Below are 24,289 nucleotides of genomic sequence, written 5' to 3'. Positions count from 1 at the left end.
CTTTAGATCGAGTAAGTTATTGACCAATCACAACAAGCCAATCTACAGCATTTAAGCTCTAGAAAGGCGAGGTTACGTGAGACCCAATTTTTGACCAATCACAACAAGCCAATCATAGCAGACTCTAAGAAAGGCGGAGTTTAGAGAGACCAAATTGTAGACCAATCACAACAGGGTCTCTAACTGGGCCAATCATAGCATTGCAAGATCTTAAAAGGCGGAGTTTAGTAAGACTAAATTATTGACCAATCACAACAGGCCATTCACAACAGTACAGGCTCTATGAAAGGCAGAGTTTATAGGGAGACCAAACTCTTGACGAATCACAACAGGGTATCAGACTGGGTCGATCATAACAGTGTAAACTCTTGAAAGGCAGAGTTTAGATAGAGTAAGTTATTGACCAATCACAACAAGCCAATCAAAGCAAATTCTTGAAAGGCAGAGTTTAGCAAGACTAAATCCTTGACCAATCACAACTGGGTATCTCACTGGGCCAATAGAGAGACCAAATTGTTGAATAACTATGTCAGATTCTGTGAGAAGAGCTGATGCTGTAATGAATATTATGATCAAATTAATGCTTGCTGCTGTTGTCATTATTAGGGAACAGTTAAATTAGTACTCTTTAAAATAGCATAATGCAGACATCTCATTCGACATTTGGTGAGGAGAATATCCCTGTTTTTATTACACTGTACTAAGGAGGAGTATTTCCTCTGGCTTTAGATATCATTTGTGAAAATGACACTCCACCCAATGTCAAATCAGTGGGAGGAATGAACTGCATTTCCTACACGTGAAGCTGAAACAATGCACAACTCATTTTCACCCTGACTAATATCAGACGGACAGCATAATCAAAGGAACAGGTGTAGCCCAATCACTCGCTTTAACTTGATAAAACCACCCGTAAAGGAAGGAAGGGCAATATTTTTAATACCTAGAAATGCATGAAAAAAAAACTATTGAGGAAACATTTATACTGAAACATTTTTGCTCTTTTGTCTGAGGTATTTTACATTTTTTAATGCTAACTTAAACACTTTAACATATTTTACCATGTATAAATGTATGCATTTATGCAGTTTTCCCCTTCACAATTTTTTCCCCCAACTTTATTTATAGAAATTTTCAAAAATTTACAAATATCACACATTTTAGAATATTTTTGTACATTTTGACATAGAGAGAGAGAAGTAAACAAGGATCTAAATGATTATGACAATTTTTAACCCCCAGATATATTTATATAAAAAAATAATAATAAAAATTAAACCACAACAATAGAAAAAATAAAATAAAATAAAATGCCAACCAACCATAACAATTGTTTATACACCAAACTAAAAGCCTGGTCTTGATGTCACATGAGATGTCACACAGCAGAGAGAAATGTCAAAATTAACTATCATCCAGTATGCAGGGAGTATACATTTCCATATATTCAAGGAGAGAGCCCCACATTTTATAAATGTTTTTACCCTTCACAAATTTTGAAATAAATATCATGTGACAGTCTAAAAAACTATGAAAGGCTAAAATTCTCTCCCACTCTATTTTTTTTTCTTTTGTTATTAATTCCGGAGGACAAACTTGCAAATAACACTGTTTCGCTCCTCTCCTAACACCTTGGGCTCTAATTTGACGGTCCATGCGCAGAGTATAAAACGCAGGGCGCAAACGCTTTCAGGGCGTGTCAGAACGCATTTTTGCTAATTTAAGGACGGGAAAATCCGCTTTGCGCCGCGGCGCATGGTCTAAAAAGGTTGAGTTTATTTTCTTAATGAGTTATAGGTGTGTTTTGAGAATAAAACAATTAGAGCCTCATCTCCCATTACCTTTAAGAGCCAGCTGCGTCACGCCATAAGCGCATTTTGACGTAAAGTAAATTCACTTTCGCTCTCGTGGATAGTGAAACCTTTAGGCAACAGACCTCGATTAGCCTATAAATAATAATTTTGTTTGTTAAGCGCAAAGATTTGCTTTAAAACTATTTCTAAATTCAGTTCTAATTTCTAGCAAACGAATAAATTAACAATAATAACCAAGTGTGCTCAAAATACTGAGTTATTTCCAAATACATCTGCTGTGCCCCATATGGTCTAAAACCTGACAGGAGGGCAAATCTAAGCTTGTTTTTTATATAACAAATATAAATATGGATATATTAAATAATACTGCTAATAATAACAACATTATACAAAAGCAAATTGAATGAACTGAAAAAGCCTCCCGAGATGAAGAAAGTAGGAAGGCAGTGGTTTTTAAATCTTCATGTAGGCTAGAAATTAATATGTTTTGTAATATTTTAATCATTTATATTTATATCCTGTATATATCCTTATTATATATATCCTTAAGATATTATATATTTTTCATATGTAAAGATATATGCGTATTGCTCTGCATCTTGTTTGTAGTGTGTAAGCCAGGCGCACTTTGCGCCAGACAATAGACCGACTTTGTTCTGGTCTAAAGATCAGACTATTTACAGTTTCTCAAAATAGCAACGCCCCAAAACACACCTGATTTTTAGGCCAGAACGCCTATGGGCGCACATTTGAGCGCAAATGCATTTGCTATTTAAACAGCCTGGCGCAACACCTTAAAATGACCCTTGCGCTGAGCTAAAAGTACCAAAAGAGTATTGCGCCGCGCGCCACATTACGCCGGGTGTATAATAGGGCCCCATGTCCATCTTCGATAGGAGCACCTCCAACTCACATTCTGTGTAGTTTTTCCTCTTGCTTGCTTTTGCCAACTTGGTTTTGCCAAAGAGGAGTCATTACCATATTTATACGAGGGATGAGGCAGGGAGGGGTTTGCGCTGGTGCACGTGCGCTGGTTACCAGTTTCCAACATTCTTCAAAATATCTCCTTTCCTCAAACAGCTTTGAAACAAATGGATGAATGAAAACTTTTCCAAAATGAAGAAATCTGGATTTTTTTAAGTGAACTGTCCCTTTAAGAGTCCCTATATAACTCATTTGGTTGCATGAAGGCTTTTTAAAACATCACAGTTAAACGTTTCCTGTAAATGACTTTGACTGAAATGTGAGTCTGTGCATGCTTCTGGATGACTGGTACTAAAGTTGCATGCTGAAACAGGACAGTGTGTTAATTATTGACTGTACAAATAACACAGTCTAGTCTTAATAGCGCTGAATCACGCTGTCAGCTGAGTGTGGTCTCTCTCACATCCGGTTCAATCCAAGTTTATTCGTACAGCACTTTTCATGATAACTATTGTTTCACATAATTAAAGGTGCACATTATTGCATTACTATCAAAATGTAGGAAAGTTGAAGTTAAAGTTAGTTACTAGTTATTAGTTAAAGTTATTTAACAGTTAAAGTCAGAATAATTAGCCCTCCTGTATATTTTACCACACATTTCGAAACATAATAGTTTTAATAACTACTTTCCAATAACTGATTTCTTTTATCTTGATGACAGCACGTAATATTTGACTAAATATTGTTAAGGATACTAGTATTCAGCATAAAGTGACATTTAAAGGCTTAACTAAGTTAATTAGGTGGGTAATTAGGCAAGTCACTATATGACAGTGGTTTGTTTTGTAGACAATTCAAAACTTTTACCTAAGGAGGCTAATAATATTGACCTTAAAATGGTTTTAAAGGGCACCTATTTTACCCATTTTCAAGGTTTAAGACTAGTCTTTTGTGTCTCCAGAATGCGTCTGTAAAGTCTCAGCTCAAAACACGCATCAGATTATTTATTATACATTTCTGAATACTGGAATTTTCAGCTCTGAGCACATTGTAGATGTTTTTGTTGCCTGTGCCTTTTATGCAAATGACCTAGTTCTCCCCGCCCACCATTCCCATGTGCCTGTTAAATGGGTCACGAAACACCAAAACACATTTTTTGAGCTGTTGACAGTCGTTTATGTGTCCCACACTGCTAATAACACTATTAAGACACCTATATTTCACTACAAAGTGTAAATTGGTTGTTTTTGCGTTATTTCAAGCAAATTCGTACTTCCTGTTTGAAACGAATTTTTGAAGCTGCGTCACGGTCATGACATAATAGCGTGTATTCCAGCGTGCAGACTGGACGTCTGTGCCAGAGTGAGTCTTATTACGTCTTACAGTGTGCTGCATTAATGCATGAGTAAGGCTTGGTTCAAACCAATCAGCGCGCTCTATTGTGCAACTTCATTAATATTCATTACTGTCACAGAGTAGACGACAAAGACGCTACGTTGTGTTGGCAAAACAAGCGTGAAGTGTTGCTTTTATAGTTTGCTGCAGTGAAGTTTCGTTTTCATTTTCTCTCTGTGAGAGCTCAGACTCACGCGTGGATTAACAGTGTACGTGACGCGCGACAACAATAACTTACGTGTCTAAGGAGGATTATTGTTTACCTGAGAGCTGTTCTAATCTGCAAACGCTGAGATCCAGATTGTAGTCTCCTCTAAATAAAGACGCAGCTCTAGTTGCTGGTGATTGTCCTGTCTCTACAGATTTGGTAAGTGAGCGTCCAGTGCTCTTTGTTTATTCAGTTCGTATTTTATTCGTATCAAACAAACTATTGCACCGAGTGTAATAGTTAGCACTAACAGTTACAACCAAACTATAACCTCGTGTTGGATTTTGTGACCGGAAAAACACACGCGGCTTTCTGACGCTACCTGCCGTGTGTATCTAAGTTTCCGGGAAATGCTGAGTTTTTTTTTCTCTCGATCGCCGTGCGGTATCAAACATTGCATAAAAAATACACGCTTAGAGCAGCGACTCGAATCAAATATCACGTTTGTCGGGAGGGACATTAATGAATTCCCTGAATGAAAGAGCCAAACTGCAGTTAAAGTCCAACATTTAATAATTTGGCAAATAATTCGAATACAGATGTCCATGTAAACACAGTCACATTGTCCGCTGTGGGTGTGTGTTTTGACTGAAATTCAGCGCGCCCAAATAGACACTCCCACACCAAGCCTCTTTTCTTCCTCCGACACTCCCCCCTAAACAGAGCTGGACACGCCCACTTTTCTGACTTTTTCCAAAGTAGAGGTGTGAAAACACACTGCTGAAACGAGGGGGTTTCATGGCCCTTTAAGGCTCGTGCATAATGGGATGCTTTTTGTCTATGCGATTTTCACTGGCAACGAGCAGAAGAGTATGCAAAATCACTCCTTGACTGAGATTTTTTTTTTCATTGTTATTATTAAAGAAGGAAAATATACCACCACAATCAGGAGATCAATATAAGATACAAAAGAGGAAAAATACAAACTACATTAGCTGCAGAAAGAAATAAAGATCAACAAAACAAAGGAAGGGGTAAGTACATTACAATTGTATAAAAGTGTATGAAAATAAATAAATTAAGAGCATTATTAAAGCTATCTAACTCAAATCAGAGTCAATAGACAACATTTCTTCATATAGAACCAAGAATCTGACACATTTTTTGTTGTTACAGATGCTGAAAGATTTGAGCAGTGAGTCAACTTCAATCAGAAAATGTGGAAAAGTAGGGACTGAAGCCAGACATTTTGGCTTATGTATAAAAAAAAATTCAAACAAGACAAAAAAAGTTGAAAATAAATTCTTTAGATTAAGTGAGGATTCTGAGTAATAACAAATCATTTATTTTAAACTGAAAGCTTGTGCAAAGGTAGGAGGAGTGTTTAAATAACGATAGAGGTCAAACCAAAATTTCTGAACAAATTCACACGTACAAAATAAATGTATTAAAGTTTCCTCCTTGACTTAGATGGCGCTACACAACTTCAAGCTTCCGACACCTGCTTGTAACAGAAAAAGAAGACAAAGTTGACACGCTTGTTGTTAAAGTTACTGGTTACTCAAACAAGCATGGATGGCTGGAGCGATCAAGAAATGATTATTGTTCACCAGAGCAATAAGCAGCTAAACGTTCATATCGCCTCTGGGCAACTTCTTCAATGTGCGCTCGCATTGACAGTTTTGCGCTTGAGCGCCTCCAAGTGCTGTTTACTGTAACTTCAGCAGCTCCATGAACGTGAACAAAAGTGCCGATCTGATTGGTGGAGAAGGTTTTGATGTGGCGCGTCAAAAAAAAACCAAAAAACGAGTATGAGGCATTTGTCTAAAAATGACACTTTATGCCTGGCATTTTGCGTATTGGTGTGCATGATCACATTTCCGCCCTTTATTTAGTCACGAAGCATTAAAACGTGAGAAAAAAGCGCCCCAGTGTGAACAAGCATTTAAAGTGTGCCTCAATTTCCGACACACACGAAGGAAGCAGATCTCATGTAACGTTTGTGAGAAATACTACGGTAAAATGTTTTTGTTGTGGAGTTAATTCAAGCCTTTCTGCAATGATGAGTCACACACAATGTTGTTACAAAGTTCATGCCCACACACAGACACACACACACACACAGCGCACGCATTTAGTTTTGCAGTGTTTTTGCATGGCAAATGTGACAGGATACAAATTAATATCCACTGCTGTGTGCATAACCATTATGTTAATGTACAAGACACCTGATATAACATACTCAAACCAGGATTGAAGAATCTTCTTTTATAATTGTACTGACATGCGGCTGTGCTGATGAATTACGATTTTACTGTCTTTAATTTACTTTATTACAAACATGCTCTGTTTTAAACTTGTAAAACTCACTCTTGATCACATTTGATGATGACTGATGATCACAGAGAGCTGAACAGATCTTTTATTTCCGTTTTATTTGTGCACAATCTGTCTTTGTCTTGTTGATATGATTATACGCGTAACTATGGTGACATGTTAATATGCGGCTGTCAATCAATTTGGTGGGTGGGGAAACCGCACTCCTACATCATGTTGTGGTCGGCCTCAAAATAGGAGGGATTTTGATCTTATTTTAACGTTGGGAAATTTAAGAAAAAGAGCTGTATTGTGTTTATATCACTCCAATATGACTGTGGACACAGTATACCTACACACAGTTTTGGCTAAACAGCTTACAGAAGATGATTTCATCACAGGTGCCCTTAAAAATAAATTAAAAACTGCTTTTATTCTAGTCTAAATAAAACAAGACTTTCTCCAGAAAAAAAAATATTATAGGAAATACTGTGAAAAATGTCTTGCTCTGTTAAACAACATTTGGGAAATATTTAAAGAAATAAAATTCACTGGAGGGTGAATAATTTTGACTTCAACTGTATATCCTGTGGGCCCAAACAAGGTCACATGAGGCAATGCGACCCCATTAATCTTCATCAGCCCCTTTCAAACAGTGACTAACAACACCTCTGACAAATGAGCGGTCGGTCTGTGATTGTGAGTTTATGTCACCCGCTGCTAATGCTTTCCTCCTCCTCCAATCAAGACAATCAGCTCAACTAAACAAACAAGCCTCTCTGCAGCGCTCGGCCTTTCTCCACTTTGAACCAAACAAAGAGCAGTGGCTTTGTTTTTTGTTCCTTTGAGTAATGTGACCTCTGACGCGGCCGGTAGATAATAATGTCATGCAATATACAAACTAAAAATGGACGCTAAAATATCTGTATTTGGTGATTCATTTATTTCTCGTTTATTTATGCTTTTGAATTCCCATATGAGATCTTGGTCTTTTCTTGCAACAACTTTTAACATTGAAAAGTTAAAAAAAACGTGACTTTCATTGACATTTTTAATAGTTTGCAGTGCTATATTGCCTGTGTTGGTGCTTTTTATTACGCTACAAAAACCATGTAATAAACAGCAGCACATTTTCAGACTTAGTTCTCTCTATATTACACATTATATTATTTCAAACTACTGAAGTAAAATGTCACTTAAGTCAAGTTGTTGAACTGTAGAGTTGAATTTCCATCAGGGAAAGTCTTCAGAGCAGAGATCAACATCCCATAACGCAATTCACAACCATAAATAAGCCCAAAATCACAAAATACAGAAACTTTTAATTAACAGATACTTATTTATAGTGTACATTTCTAAAGTTTTGTTTTATGTTCAGTTTTATTATGAAAGGATGCATTAAATGTATTAAAATTAAAAGTGATATTTATAATCTTGCAAACATGTATTTTTAAATGAAAGCTTTTGTCCTGAAATCTCCATAACTCTTATTTAAATCCAGGAAAAAAAATGAATAATGAAAATGTTCAGAAGCACATCTTCAGCATATCATAGTAATATAAGTACTTTGACCAGCAAATAGACATATCTGAATGATTTCTGTGACTGTAGAATTAAGTATGGGTGCTGAAAAAAAATATATCGTGTAGAAACACTGCATTTTAAAACATGAAAGTAGAAAACAATCCCTTTTAATGTCATTATATTTCATACTATTACTGTTTTTAATTGCTGTATCTTTTTATAATATAAATGTAGCTTTGATATATACACTACCTGACAAAAATCCACTAATTTTACTAAATAAAATATGATCATGCCTTGATTTTTAATGATTTCATTAGGGGAGTAAGGTCTGACTTTGCTCAGACAAAAGTCTTGTCACTGAACAGAAATAATGTCCAGTATAGAATATAAAGTCCTGCTGCAGTGGAGACAGAATGAATATTGTGTCTGACTCCATCATGAGCTTGGAGGACTGCATCCATACATCTCTGCAATGACTCAAATCACTGATTAATAAAGTCATCTGGAATGGTGAAGAAAGTGTTCTTGCAGGACTCCCAGAGTTCATCAAGAGTCTTTGGATTCATCTTCAATGCCTTCTCCATCATGCTCAATAATGTTCATGTCTGGTGACTGGGCTGGCCAATCCTGGAGCACCTTGACCTTCTTTGCTTTCAGGATCTTTGATGTGGAGGCTGAAGTATGAGAAGGAGCGCTATCCTGCTGGAGAATTTGCCCTCTCCTGTGGTTTGTAATGTAATGGGCAGCACAAATGTCTTGATACCTCAGGCTGCTGATGTTGTCATCCACTCTGCAGATCTCTCACACGCCACCATACTGAATGTAACCCCAAACCAAGATTTCTCCGTCACCAAACTTGACTGATTTTTGAGTGAATCTTGGGTTCATGTGGTTTCCAGTAGGTCTTCTGCAGTATTTGATGAGTGGGATGCAGATCAACAGATAATTCATCAGAAAAATCTACCTTCTGACATTTTTACAAATGATCAACTAGAAGTCAAGTTATTATTTGTTGCTCCTACAACTGGGATTAATGACAAGACTTTTGTCAGTGTATAAAAAAGAGAGGCTTTCATAAGTAAAACTTATATATTACTATATATATATATATGTATATATATATATATGTATATATATATATATATATATATATATATATATATATATATATATATATATATATATATATATATATATATATATATATATATAAATCCCAATACGCCTTATTAGAAAAGGTCATTGTAGAGCATTGAACCACATCGAGATCCGTTCTAATCCAGATCCTCCTGTTATTTTTTGTCAAAATTGCTTAATGGCAGGAATTTTCCATTTAATTCCTTACATTAAGCATGTCACATGTCCATTACATCACTTTAGTTAAGTTTAGACTGGTTATTAAAATCAAATTATAGTATTATAGCATGTCACTGTTCCTTATTAAGTTACCAGCTAAACAGGAACCAATTCTTTTACTCACCAAATCATCTTTACCGCTTTACATTGTAGGTTGGCTGAATGTTCAAATCTGATGCATCAGAACATCTGAACTACACTGTAAACAGCCCCAAGTTGAATTTACTAAAAAAGTTAGTAAACCCCATTCTAGCTTAACTGTTAAGTTGACTTAATCAAATTATCATAATTATGCACATAATTTAATTAATTATTAATTAAGGCAATTGGTTTATTCATTTTTAAAAATTATAATTAACTATTTGCTTTAAAGGTGACGAGTTTACTCAGTTTTTTTTAAAAGTAAAGTCAACTTATTGCTTCAAATACAAATGGTTTACTCACTTTTCTAAAGTAAAGTCAAGTAACAACTTTAAAAGCAACATGTTTGCTCACTTTTCTTAAGTAAACTCAACTAATCACTTCAAAAGCAAAATATTTACTCACTTAAAAAAATAAAATAAAATAAGTTTACTCAAACTTATAAATTCAACAAGTCGCTTTAAAAGCAAGAGGTTTGCTAAATTTTTACAGTACAGTGAAGTAATTGCTTTAATACCTACATGTTTACTTACTTTTCAAAAGCAAAGTCAAGTTTTTTCAAAGTTAAGTCAACTAATCACTTTAAAGCCAAGGGTTTACTCATTTTTCTAAAGTAAAGTCAACTAATCACTTTAAAAGGAACAGATTTTCAGATTTACTTTTAAATTTTAAAAGTCAACTAATCAATGTAAAAGCAAAGGGTTTACTAATTTTTATAGTATAGTGAACTAGATTCATTTTTAACTCAAATTGTTTGTTGCAATCGGTTTCCCCAAATGGTTTGATTTGCCTTTACTCTTTGGGTTTTACAGTGTAATCACTTTATAACCAACACGTTTACTCACTTAAAAAAAAAAAAAAGTCAACGAATTGCTTCAAAAGCATTGGGTTTACTCACATTTTTAAGTAAAGTCAACTAATAACTTTAAAATCATTGGGTTTACTAATTTTTCTAAAGTAAAGTCAACTAATCACTTCAAAAGCAAAAGGTTTACTCACTTCTTAAAGCAAAGTCATTTAAATCGCTTTAAAAGTTACAATTTAACTAGAATTTTTATAGTAAATTCAACAAATCACTTTAAAAGCAAAGGGATTACTCATTTTTTAAAGCAAAGTCAACTAATTACTTTATAACAACACGTTTACTCACTTTTTAATAACAATGTCAACCTACAGTATTGCTTCAAAAGCGCTGGATTTACTCACTTTTTTAAAATGATCTAATTGCTTCAACAGCATTGACTTTACTCATTTATTTTAAAGTAAAGTCAACTAATCACGTTAAAAGCAATGGGTTTTATTTACTTAAAAAAACAACTAATCACTTTAAAAAGAACACATTTACTGAAATTTTTACTCAGTTTAAAGAGCCCATATTATGGGTTTTTGAAAATTCCCCTCCATGTAGTGTGTAACACAGCTCTAAGTGAAGTGAAGTATCCAGCTAAGGCTTAAATCTGTAAGAATACAGTGTTTAAAACTGTTGATTCATTTATAAAAGAGTCGACTCATAGTGCTTCAAACGAGTCGCCTTGATACCGATTCATTAGGTGTTTCGCCATGACGTACGAACGAAACCAAGTTATTCACGTGCACGCGCAAACCCGGGAGATTTCAAACCTGAGGCCCCGCCCTCTGACGCAGAAACCCAGAGACACACACACACACACCCACAAACACACACACACACACACACACACAAACATGCCGGTGGATTGAAGTCACACTGCAGATGGATATATTGAGTCTCTACCCAAAGATGAAACCTCAGCATTATAGCCAAGCAGTTGGAAACTACTGGAAACTTCTAGAAACTACATGCTACAAAGAATACTTCATCAGCGTTTGTTAAAGGAAGGATCAGTAAACAGTAACTTACTGATGGACGTCAGGATGGATTTTTCTTCCTCCATTTCTCAAGTGTAAGTACGTGTGATTAAAGTTGCCTCGTTGACTCTAGCTTGCAAATGTATTTAGTTGTGATTTGTTACTTGTAACCGCGTGTACTGTATCAGGTTAACTGGCTATATTCTCTTATCGCGTGCAAAGTCACGTTAAAAACGCGACGCGTGCTGCTTTGTTAACGGAGCTCCGTGGACGAGGAGTAGTGTGTGTGTCTGTGTGTGCGTGTGCGCACGCTGTCGTCCGGAGGTGTGTGTGTTTGTGTGCGCGCGTGCGTTGTCGTCCGGAGCAGGGTTAAGTGCGTGTGTGTGTGTGTGTGTGTGTGTGTGCAATATGTGTGTGTGTGTCTGTGAAAAGAGCAGAGTGAGAAGCTAGGAGATCTCCTCAACTGTTTTGGAGTTTTTGCTCAATAAAATAGTTAGTTGTCTGTATTTTCAAGTCCATAGTCTGTATTTACCTTGACCCACTAGCAGCTAAACTCCACGCCTACGCTATCGAGCGTGTATGAACTGTGATTACTTTTATATTGCTGATTAGCTGTTTGGCATTTCACTCTCTGACTGAAGGCAGTCGACCAATCACAGCAGACTGTTATCGGTCCAATCAGCGCAGATTAGCTTCGCGCTAAGGAGGGGTTTGGGAACAAATGAATCACTGGACGATTCATACGGGAGTCGCTGGGATAATTAGGTAAAAATAAATGCAGATTATAAGACCACGAAAGTGTTTTTTGACCTTGCATGCATATTAAACTGTTGTTGGAGACCCTTACAACCAAGAAATGACCCTATTTCATGTATAATATGGGCTCTTTAAAAAAAAAAGTCAACGAATTGCTTCAAAAGCATTGGGTTTACTCACATTTTTAAGTAAAGTCAACTAATAACTTTAAAATCATTGGGTTTACTCATTTTTCTAAAGTAAAGTCAACAAATCACTTCAAAAGCAAAAGGTTTACTCACTTTTTAAAGCAAAGTCATTTAAATCGCTTTAAAAGTTACAATTTAACTAGAATTTTTATAGTAAATTCAACAAATCACTTTAAAAGCAAAAGGTTTACTCATTTTTTAAAGCAAAGTCAACTAATTACTTTACAACACGTTTACTCACTTTTTTAATAACAATGTCAACATATTGCTTCAAAAGCGCTGGATTTACTCACTTTTTTAAAGTTAACTAATTGCTTCAACAGCATTGACTTTACTCATCTTTTTTTTTTTAAAGTAAAGTCAACTAATCGTTTTAAAATCAACGGGTTCACTCACTTATTTTAAAGTGAAGTCAAATCATTGATTTACAAAATACAACGCTCGCCGCAAATCTCAAGCAATCTACAAAGAAATCTCAAGCACAATGGTAAATCTTACTCTATCTCGAAAGTGTCAAAGGTCTTATCTGATTTCACTTTCAGGTATTTACATTACAGCATTAACTAACCAGTCTGCTTGCACATATCTCCAAATGATTCGCCTTCCTCTGATTTACGGCTCATTCCAATCCAATGAGGGCATTTCTGTTCACATGCACCAATCTAATGATGCGTATTAAGCACATTCCTTCAGTTATCAGTCCCGAGGCACCGGATGCAGGTATTCAGAGACAGTATGTGTTCATGTTTGAGGGCTGTATCCATTATAATAGTGTACGTATTGGTGTCTGACACAGCGTTTTGATTAAGCTCCGGGGCCCGACAGGTCTTTCTAATCTCCCAGATCCATTACAGCCCTTCAGGGCCAGATCCTTCAACCATACACCATTGCACAATGCAGAGACTTGCTCTTCTTCTGCACAAAGGCCTATTGAAGCACCTGTAAGTGGCCTGAAAAATAATTTGGGGGTTGCACTCTGCATTTGGCATTCTTTGAGAGTAATTCTCAGCAGATAAGCAGCATGCCTCGGCTTGCACAGGCCGATGACAGACAGCAAAAACACCATTAGTTATAAACTTCAATGGAGCTCAGAGACACGCTGCCTGCTTCATGAGGGCACTAAGTGTATAGCAGGCACATTTATAAATTAAAGAGGCAGATCACTTATCGTTGAAATCATAAGAAGTGCAGGGTTGTGTGTATCCAATAGCAAACGTCTGCTGGGAATTGTTAATTATTTATAAAGAATAGAACCAGGTGTTGTGCAATAAACTGTAAATACTGGAGCGGTGTTTAATTTCATTTTAATAGTGCACATACCTCATTAAACGTACATTTACATACTTAGGCTTACTTGTTTCTGGTACAAAATTTAAAAAGGCAATGAAAGAATAAAAATAAAGTGATATGTCTGTGTAAGATGAGTATGCTTGCACAGGAGCAACACTACACTCTAAAAAACAAAATCACCATTTGTTCAGCAAACTGTACTTTTTCTGTCATAAATACTAAGAATTGTGAATACGAATTGATTACATAAAAATATATGTTATGTCAACAATATTCGCTAAATGTTATGTCTACATGTTTAACTGAGTTTTCTGGACAAACATTTTTGTGTTGAACAGAAATGTTGATATTTAAATAATTTGTGCTTGCGTGACGTGACGATCGAAAACTAAGTTTGTTTATCAGTTGCTTGAAAGAGTGGTGACACAGTGGCGCAGTTGGTAGCACAGTCACCTCACAGCAAGAAGGTTGCTGGTTCGAGACCTGGCTGGGTCAGTTGGCATCCCTGTGTTCACGTGGGTTTTCTCCGGGTACTCTGGTTTCCGCCATAGTTCAAAGACATGAGGTACAGGTGTCTAAGAGTGAATGGGTGTTTTCCAGTACTGGGTTGCAGCTGGAAGGGCATACCCTGTAAAACATATGCTGAACAAGTTGGCAGTTCATTCAGCTGTGGTGACCCCTGATGAATAAAGAAACTAAGCCAAAGTAAAATGAATGGATAAAGTAGTAAGTTTGTGTTCATTTTTAAGTAAAATGATTAAAAACTCCTAACTGCTATGATATGCTAACTAGAGCTAATTACTTATTTTGCAAATTTGAAAAAAAATCATCCACTAAACAGAAAAAAATGTATTGACTCAATAGCAGTTACTGTTGCTTCAGTTGATGTGACAAGAATATCTTCATTAGTAAAATACAATAATCAACATTGCATAAAGAAACAAAATTATGTTAGCTGAACAAAAAATTGTTACTGAGCAAAACTAAAAAACAGTTGTTGAGACAACTCAAAGTTCTTACTGCATCAAGTTGCCTTATTTTTTTCTGTTTTCTCAACAATTTATTTTTTACAGTGTAGGAGAAAGCTATGCTGAGGAATGATTGTGTAGAATAACTGACTATGTAAAGCACTGAATATATATGCTAAATACTTGTATGAAGCTATATGTGTCAGAAGCTAGAGTGAGTAACATGTTATCAAGTTATAGAGTGGAGGAACTATGACGTCAATTTGTATGCAAAAACCCGGAAGCGAGTTAGCATTTTAGCACTTTCGGTTCCCTCGTCCCAAAGTCAATGGGTTTTTTGAATGGGGTTTCAGTAAAATCGCTTAAATAAGGTCCGTGGCAAACACCAACTCAAGATACTTTCATGTTTTGTTCTACGACATAAAACACATCAGTTACAGCACACTCTTGAATTTTTAAATAAGTTATGCTTCTTTAAAAAGACGGTTGCTATCAAGTTGCTAAATGGGACTACAGGCAGCGTCGGAGACATTATACATCATCGAGCTGATCTGGTCTGGAGCGCAGCTCGCTTGTGTTGGGCGTTTGGATTTGTCTGTTATTTAGGTATTTTCATGAAGAGTATTTTATAGTTTTTTGTGTTTTTCTAATTAAGAATTCAGATTGTGTATAGATAATGCATTCACATGTAAAGGCTGTCGAGACAGATTCATTTGTTCATCATTTATTTTAAGTAAACGATATTATGAAGATACTGCTTACCAGTGCAGCCTGTTTCTTTCCTGCTCTCAGTAATGCAAACGTGTGAATAAATGTGTAAAAATACAGACATTTTTCATTTTAACGTGATCAAGGGATTTTTCGTCTTTTTTTATTCATCTGAACACATTTTACTCAGTCATATCTGCAATATTTACACTCCTCCATAAAACGTATAGCAGATGTGACTGTATGGGCTGCTTTTCGCTGTACGTCGTGACATAAAAGGAATATTGAATGTTGCTCTGTGTCCATCATGATGAAACTTGCAGGCATTTGACAGACTTGTTCCTCCTCACGCCTCATTTCTGTCATCTGTTAAGGTAAGCGGGCTGTGTGCGCGAGCGATACACTTATTTAAATATGTCTGATGAAAATACTATATAGGCAGATTTATACTCGCGGTTGTTCTAAAAGTTTTAAAACTGCAAAGCAAAACAGATGTATTTCCCACTTAAAAACGATCCAAAAGGCACATAGGTCTATGTTTTTTTGCGTATTTATTTGTTTATAATATATAGCGTGGATTATAATATAATAAACAGAGAGATTAACTCTTTGTCATGGACGTTATTTCTAAAATTAAGCTTGAAAAGTCGTCTGTAGCAAGGTGGGGCTGACGTCACAGACGAGCGCCCAGAGGGCTCTGTAGTCCGTTTATAGCTTAATGTTAGCTTTTTAACTCTTGCGTTTGCATTTAAGATCCAAAAGTGCTCCAAGTTGTATTTTCGTGTGAGGATTATCCGGCTAGACAAAACGTGTAAGTGTAATGAACCGTGTTTGAACACAGAGCTTATTATTTGCAATCTTCGAAAAGCCTATGGGAAAATCCTATAGGGATTTTCACGAGGGAACCAGTTTTATGCTAGCAGCCGATTAGCCTACAAAGTGACGTCATAGTTCCTCCACTCTATTATCCTATCATGACAATGTATGTAAACACTTAGTTCCTATGCATAAGTTGCATCTATACTTTGCTGACAGACCTGTAACATCTCTGTTGACATGAGCTAGTGGGCTGAGAGCCAAGAATAGCAGGACCCCTTAGACTAGAAACCTAGTCAAAAATGGTTAAGAGTTAAAACAAGACACCTAGGGGTGTGGAAAATAACCTGTATAAAGATTGTAAAAAACACAGAGACTTCAGAAGGAGCAGGAGAGACTTTGGAAAGAGAGAACCAGGGATAGGAAGTGTCCAGGAGAGACTTCAGAATGCTCTGGGGTCTGCTCTGCTCTTTCTCGGCTTTATTATGGAGAATAAAGTTTATTTTTTGATATTCAAAACCTCCGGTCTGATAATTTCTAATTGATAAGAAGTCAAATTACGACAGTAACTACATTTTTTTTTTCACAATATGGAGTTTTGAATAGTTTATAGCAGTGGTGCCAAACCCCTGGGTCCTGGACTGGTACTGGTCTGTGGATCAATTGGTACTGCACCACACAAAAAAATATATATTTATTTTTAGTTTTATCTTTTATTCGAGTCTAAAGGATCTTTAATTTTAAATTTTTTTTTATTTTGAACAGTAATCGTATTCTCTCGATTATATCGCACCCGAATTTATCCCACAAGCAGCAAAATGAGTAAGAAACAGACATCTTTGGAAAGTTTCTTTGCGGAAGTGAAAATGCCTAGCAGCTAGCTCTCTGCAACTCTCACATGGTCGCCCACTGAAGCTAAGCAGGGCTGCGCCCGGTCAGTACCTGGATGGGAGACCACATAGAAAAGCTAGGTTGCTGCCGGAAGTGGTGTTTGTAAGGCCAGCAGGGGCCGCCCAACCTGTGGTCTGTGTGGGTCCTAATGCCCCAGTATAGTGACGGGGACTCTATACTGCTCAGTGAGCACCGTCTTTCGGATGAGGCGTTAAACCGAGGTCCCGACTCTCTGTGGTCATTAAAAATCCCAGGATGTCCTTTGAAAAAGAGTAGGGGTTTAACCCCGGCATCCTGGCCAAATCTGCCCACTGGCCTCTGTCCATCATGGCCTCCTGACCATTCCCATGTTCCAATTGGCTTCATCACTCTGTCTCCTCTCCACCAATCAGCTGGTGTGTGGTGTGTGGCCTGGCACAAAAAAATGGCTGCCGTCGCGTCATCCAGGTGGATGCTGCACACTGGTGGTGAATGAGGAGACTCCCTTATTGTGTAAAGCACTTTGAGTGCCCAGAAAAGCGCTATATAAATATATGGAAATATTAATTATTATTATTATTATTAGTAAAATACCCACAAACTGCCAAGGAATGGAATGGCGCAATGTGCTCATCCTTCCAGGCACTCTCAGTTGAAAACATCTGAACTTTTCATGCTGCGAGTCACGTGACTGACCGATCAGCTTTACACCTTGTGTGCAATATGCACCTTTCGGTAGACTTATTATCTCAGACGAACACAGAACACCCAAACACTGCAGTGCTTTTCTCCATAAATAAAACTTTTTCAGCTTGTCATCCTTTGAGTAAACGATTGAACTTGGAATTACAGAAATTAAATGTTTAGTTCTCAGCAAATTAACCGGAATTGAAAGATGTAAACTATGAATTATAAGAAATAAATTTTAACTCGCAACTGCAAGAAAGTTAGTTGCAATATTGAAGAAAGTCCAATTTTAAGAAATGATGTCAAAGTTGCAAGATGTCAACTTAATTTCCGGGACACGCAACTTTAAAAGTCTGAAGTTAAGTCAAATTTAAGGAATTTCATTCATTCATTTTCTTGTCGGCTTAGTACCTTTATTAATCCGGGGTCGCCACAGCGGAATGAACCACCAACTTATCCAGCAAGTTTTTTACGCAGCGGATGCCCTTCCAGCTGCAACCCATCTCTGGGAAACATCCACACACACATTCATACACTATGGACAATTTAGCCTACCCAATTCACCGCATGTCTTTGGACTGTGGGGGAAACCGGAGCACCCGGAGGAAACCCATGCGAACGCAAGGAGAACATGCAAACTCCACACAGAAACACCAACTGAGCCGAGGTTCGAACCAGCGACCTTCTTGCTGTGAGGCGACAGCACTACCTACTGCGCCACTGCCTCGCCAATTTAAGGAATTTAATTTAGGAAATTAAACAAATTAAGTTGTGAGATGTAAACTTTAAATTCACAAGAAATAAAGTTGAACTTTTTTGTAATTGATGAAACTTCTAAAAAGTTCTTCTGAAAAGAAAAGCCAGGAACTGCCAGATGTAAACTATAAACTCACAACTGCAAGAAATAAAGTTGAAATTTTGAAGAAAGTATTGTGAGATGACGTCAACAATGCAAGATGTCAAATTGTTTACAAAAAAATGCAGTAATTAAAGTTGCATTTCTCTGAAATCAGGCCAGAATAAGAAAAGAGTTATAGATTGAGAGTAATAGATTAAGTTCCAAGATGTAAAATTTGAACTCACAACTACACAAAAAATTAAGATTTTTTCAGGTAAAACTGAAGAGACACCATCAGAATTGGATCATGTAAACTCTAAACCTGCAATTTATAAAATAATTTTGCAGTTCTGAAGATAAAAGCCAGAAATTGGGAGATGTAATATTTAAACTCTCAAGTACAAGAAATAAAGTTGATTGTCAGAAAACAAATCAGAATTGCAAGATGTAAAGCTTACATTTTATGAAATAAACTCCAAATCGTGAGATGTACGCTTTTAACTCACAAATGCAAGAAATACAGGCACATTTCTAAAAAAAAAAAAAAGCTGGATTTGCAAGATGCAAACTTTGAACGCACAATTGCTAAAAATGAAGGTGTATATCTGACTTGCAAGAGCTAAAGGCAGAGTTGTGAGAAATAAACAGATAAATTGTGAGGGAAAAGGCTCAGAATTTGTACAGTTGAAGTCAAAATTATAAGCCCTCTTATGGATTTTCTTTCTTTTTTTTTTTTTTTTTTCAAATATTATCCAAATGATGTTTAACAGAGCAGGGAATTTTTCACAGTATTTCCTATAATGTTTTTTCTTCTAGAGAAAGTCCTATGTGTTTTATTTCGGCCAGAATGAAAGCAGTTTTTAATTTTTTAAAAGCCATTTTAAGGTCAAAATTATTAGCTCCCTTAAGAATTTTTTTCCCTTGATTGACTACAGAACATCTACCCTAACTTGGCCTAATTAACCCAGTTAAGCCTTTAAATGTCACATTAAGCTGAATACTCGAAAATTGAAAATATATAGTCAAATATTATGTGCTGTCATCATGGCAAAGACAAAAGAAATCAGTTACTGTACTAGACATGAGTTATTAAAACTATTATGTTTAGAAATGTGTTGTTTCTTAGAAAATGTAACGTGCAAACTCAGAATTGAGAGGGAAAAACACATCAATAGCAGATAAAACTTTATCACCACTAAAAACCTGCGACTCAATAAGTCCTGGAAATGATGACAGCAAATAAAAGCTGTGATCAGATAAAGGTCAGTGACAGATGCTCAGCATGACGTCTCTGCTCAACTCAAGCTCTGCTAATGCATAAGTCATTGCAGTCGCTAAGAAACTCCGGCACTGGATATTCAACATGCTGCTCAAATTCATCACTACAAGAACCACATGATAAAGCCAGAAGATGTCAATGTATTAACTAACTAATATTTACCAGGGTCCCCACTCTACAAGCCAAATGTGAAATTTTCCCAACAAAAAAAAAATAATTTTCATGATAATTTTTCCATTATATTTAAAACGTTATGCAGTATTTGTTGTGTACATCACTAAAATGTGAAACATGAGATTTTACCAGCTTTGGTATTTATAATCATTTTGAGTCACTCGTATGGAGCCAGATCAGTCTCAAAAACAATATATTTGCAATAATAACTTGTTTTAAGTTGTGAATTCACAAGTAAAAATAAATAAATAAATAAATAAATAATTCCCTAAATGAATTGAAATTGTGTCCATTTATGAATTGCATTTTGAATTTATGAATCTGATTTGCATATTTATGAATTGAGTTTTGAATTTACGAATTGGATTTGCATATGTATGAATGCATGATTTGTGCCTTTTGTATTTGTGTTTCGAATTTATGAATTGGATTTGCAAATTTCTGAATGGTATTTTGAATTTACAAAATGTGCTTTGTGTATGTATGGAGTGTGTTTTAAATTTCTGAATTTGATTTGCATATTTATGAATTGGTTTTTGAATTTATGAATTGGATTTGCATATTTATAAATTGTATTTGGAATTTACGAATCATGTTTTGTGTATTTATGGAGTGAATTTTGAATTTACGAATCATGTTGTGTGTATTTACAGAGTGTGTTTTGAGTTTATTTATTAGATTTTGTATATTTATGGAGTGTGATTTGAAGTTATGAATTGGATTGTGTGTATTTGTGGAGTGTGTTTTAAATCTATGAATTGGATTTTGTGTATTTATGGATTTGTTTTTTAATTCATTAATTGAATTTGCATATTTATGAATTGTGTTTGGAATTTACGAATCGTTTATTTATGGATTGTGTTTTGAATTTACGAATTGGATGTGTATTAACAAATTGCATTTTTGAATTTTGTAAATGTATTACGTTTGAGACTAATCTGGCTCCATATTAATGCACTGAAAAAAATTATTCATTTACTGGTTTCTTTAAGGTAAGTGGTTACAAACAATTTATATTGTCTGAATTTAAACAAACAAATTGAGTTGAACATTACAAAATTTTACCTAATTGTTTAAATTCAGCCCATAAAAATTACTTGCAACCACTTACCTTACAAAATTGAGTAAATCCAATGAATCATTTTTTTTAGTGCATAAATATGGAGCCAGATCAGTCTCAAAAATAATACATTCAATTATGTATCAAATATGATGTAGTAGGCTTTATTTGGTTAGATTAAAGCCTCTCATTGTTTCTCAATGTTCCCTTTATATAAATTACAGAGACCAATGATTCTTGGGTTCAAAAACATGTAAACATGTAACATGTAAAACACAAAAAATGCCAAAAATAGTGCTGCACATTTGAAGAAATCTAACAGCAAAATAAGCTGCAATAATCATAACAAAAATCCCGGATATTCCATGACTATACTGGGAAAAATAAGTATTTTGTGATTCATGCTTTTATTTTTCCACATTTATTTATGATTTTAAATTGCTTTATGAGAGCTTGATCTTTCTTCCAACACCTTTAAATCATAAAAAGTTCAAAAAAGTGACTTTTATGAACATTTTTAATAGTTTGCAGTGCTATATAGTCTAAATTGGTGTTGAATATTACAATACAAAAACCTTGTAATAAACTGCAGCTCATTTTACACAGATATCTCGCTCTATATTATACATTATACTATTTAAAACTACTAAAATGTCAATAAAAGTCACGCTGTTAAACTGTAGAGTTGACTTTTCAACATCAAAAGTGAACAGAGCAGAGATCAACATCTCACAACACAAATAAACTTGTGAATCCCAATTCATCAACAGATCGTTTTTGCAATGCATCATAAAACTCCCAATGATTTTCAATGTCTAGACTTTAAAAATGCCATGATATTCCAGAAATCCCATGGGAACTTTGAATTACAAAACCCAGAACTTCATAAACATTGGTGCCGTCTGCAATGCATGAGGATGCAGTCGAGACTCAACAAGCTGAAGAAGAAAACATGAAGCAGACTCACCTGTAGCTCCTCCAAAAGCTGCGGTGTGTCTGTGATGGTTGGTTTGCTCAGCTCTTTTCAGGTCCTCCTTGTGTTTTGTTCACCTCCCCCTCTGTCTTTCATTCTCTCTCTCTCTCTTTCTCTCTCTCTCAGACTGAAAGAAGGGAAAGGGGGTGTGGACGAGCGAGCAGGAGCTGGAACACAGAGAGCTCTTTGTCTGCTTTCTTCATATGGTTTCCTTCAAGCATGCATACTGAACGCATTATACCATTATATATTTTCATATTTAATGTAGGAACAGCGTGCATTGATTTTTTTTTTTTTTTTACGCCAGACAGGGGAATGAAATGTAGCAGCACTAAAACTGCCCGTGCTTGTTATAAAAAGTAACCAGTGCGGAGTGTTTTCTCTAGAGGAGAATAAAGTGTATAACACACGAAAGCGTTCGGCAGATCGCTTTCACAGAGCCCCTGCCATGATTCCTGAGCAAAGTAAGACACTTACAGTCTCAATGGGAGCCCATCTAAAGCCGGCTGATCTCCTGACACATAAACAAGGTGTGTGTTGCAGGATAAACACTGTTGGGTAGATTAAATGGTAACACTTTATTATAAGGTTGCATTAGTTGATGCATTGCAATGAGCAAACAATGAACAATACATTTACTACAGTATTTGTTCATGTTAGTAAATGAAAATTTATTTGATGTTAACTCACAGTGTGAAAACTAGGGCTGCATGATATTTGCAAAAACTGACATTACGATATTGTGTATTTCTGCAATATACACTCACTGGCCACTTTATTAGGTACACCTTCCTAGTACCCGGTTGGACACGATTTTGCCTTCAGAACTGCCTTAATCCTTGGTGGCATAAATTCAACAAGGTGCTGGAAATATTCCTCAGTGAACTCATTGTCATGTTCAAGAAACCAGTCTGAGATGATTCACGCTTTATGACATGGTGCGTTAACCTGCTGGAAGTAGCCATCAGAAGATGGTACACTGTGGTGGTGATAAATGGATGGACATGGTCAGCAACAATACTCAGGTAGGCTGTGGTGTTGACACGATGCTCAATTGGTACTAATGAGTCCAAAGTTTGCCAAGAAAATACCCCCACACCATTACACCACCACCACCACCACCTGAACCGCTGATACAAGGCAGGATGGATCCATGCTTTCACGTTGTTGATGCCAAATTCTGACCCGACCATCCAAATGTGGCAGCAAAACTGACCAGGCAACGTTTCTCCAATTTTCTATTGTCCAGTTTTGGTGAGCCTGTGTGAATTGTAGCCTCAGTTTCCTGTTCTTAGCTGGAAGGAGTGACACCCGGTGTGGTCTTCTGCTGCCGTAGCCCATCTGCCTCAAGGTTGGACATGTTGCCTTTCTATCAGTTGGCCATTCTAACTAGTCTGGCCATTCTCCTCTGACCTCCGGCATCAACAAGGCATTTGCGCCCACAGAACTGCCGCTCACTGGATATTTCCCCTTTTTCAGACCATTCTCTGTAAACCCTGGAGATGGTTGTGCTTGAAAATCCCAGTAGATCAGCAGTTTCTGAAATACTCAGAGCAGCCCGTCTGGCACCAACATCCATGCCACGTTCAAAGTCACATTAATCCCCTTTCTTCCCCATTCTGATGCTCGGTTTGAACTGCAGCAGATCATCTTGACCATGTCTACATGGCAAAATGAATTGAGTAGCTGCCGCGTGACTGGCTGATTAGAAATTAGAGATAATGAGAAGTTGAACAAGGTGAGAAGGTGTATCTAATAAAGTGGCCGGTGAATGTACATTAGTATACAAACACTTTATCATACACACACTCGCTCTTACATGCGCGCACACACATACTCTAACACAGACTTTACATCAATTCTTTTACACACATGCACACACTCTCACACACACACACACACACACACACTTACTCTTACACACACACATACTCACACTCTCACATACTTTACAGTGTGTACATCCATTCTCACACACACAGACACACTTTTGCACAAATACAGTCACATTAAATCTATCTTACACACACGTGCACACACACTTATACACATGGATGCATATACATACACAGACAGTACACACATTCTCGTGAAAACAAACATACACATATACTGTGAACACACATTTTTGCACACCTACTCAAACACACACTCTCACACACACTTTTCATCCATTCTCTCACACACACACACAATCTTACAAACACTTTTACACACTCAATCTCTCACACACA

General features: G+C 36.3%; 1 protein-coding gene across 5 annotated transcripts in view; it reads right to left on the bottom strand.

Moving 5' to 3' along the window:
- Positions 1 to 24,289, bottom strand: part of synpo (synaptopodin) — a 170,582-nt gene that overhangs the window by 41,756 nt on the left and 104,537 nt on the right. For 3 of the 5 annotated variants that reach the window (XR_012389999.1, XR_012389997.1, XR_012390000.1), the window contains 2 exons: positions 22,533 to 22,606; positions 22,050 to 22,222 (listed from right to left, as the gene is read on the bottom strand). The gene's annotated coding sequence lies outside the window, so the exon portion shown is untranslated. Of the gene's footprint in view, positions 1 to 22,049; positions 22,223 to 22,532; positions 22,607 to 24,289 lie in introns of those variants that run through there. The other 2 variants (XR_012389998.1, XM_017354522.4) reach the window with 2 other exon arrangements.

This window comes from Danio rerio, chromosome 14 (genome assembly GCF_049306965.1).
Source record: "Danio rerio strain Tuebingen ecotype United States chromosome 14, GRCz12tu, whole genome shotgun sequence".
NCBI classification, from domain to species: Eukaryota; Metazoa; Chordata; class Actinopteri; order Cypriniformes; family Danionidae; genus Danio; species Danio rerio.
This window is presented reverse-complemented; position numbering and strand designations above follow the sequence as displayed.